Below are 474 nucleotides of genomic sequence, written 5' to 3'. Positions count from 1 at the left end.
TTAAGAAATGGACCTTTCAAGCCTCAATCATGCGGGCATTGTGTGGGGCGGTGTGGGCGCTCAATCGCCGCCCACAACCGCCAGGCGACCCACCACATTCAGCATCCTCGTTAGACAAACACAGCCTAAGTAATACAGGATCTCTGGTATGGAAATATACTTGAAATATATCGGGCATAATGAAGGCAGAACAGCATACGCAATGAGAACCCGTAGTCAATGAGTTTGTTGTCGGTAACGAGTTTTTAATGGAAAACGTTCAGCTCTTGGAGTTCGGAAAAATCTTTATTGATCACGCTGCCTCCGCGTTTACTTTAATGGTCTCCATCAGAAATGTTGTTATTGCATGCTGCATTTTGCAAGATCTGTCATCATTTAGCAGACGTGTGGTAGAGACAGGCGCCACATAAACACATTGGAAATAAGTTTATTTAATATATATAGCTCTGGTGGAGAGGGAGAGTTATGGAGAAG

This window comes from Penaeus monodon, chromosome 32 (assembly GCF_015228065.2).
Source record: "Penaeus monodon isolate SGIC_2016 chromosome 32, NSTDA_Pmon_1, whole genome shotgun sequence".
In the NCBI taxonomy this organism is placed as follows: Eukaryota; Metazoa; Arthropoda; class Malacostraca; order Decapoda; family Penaeidae; genus Penaeus; species Penaeus monodon.
This window is presented reverse-complemented; position numbering follows the sequence as displayed.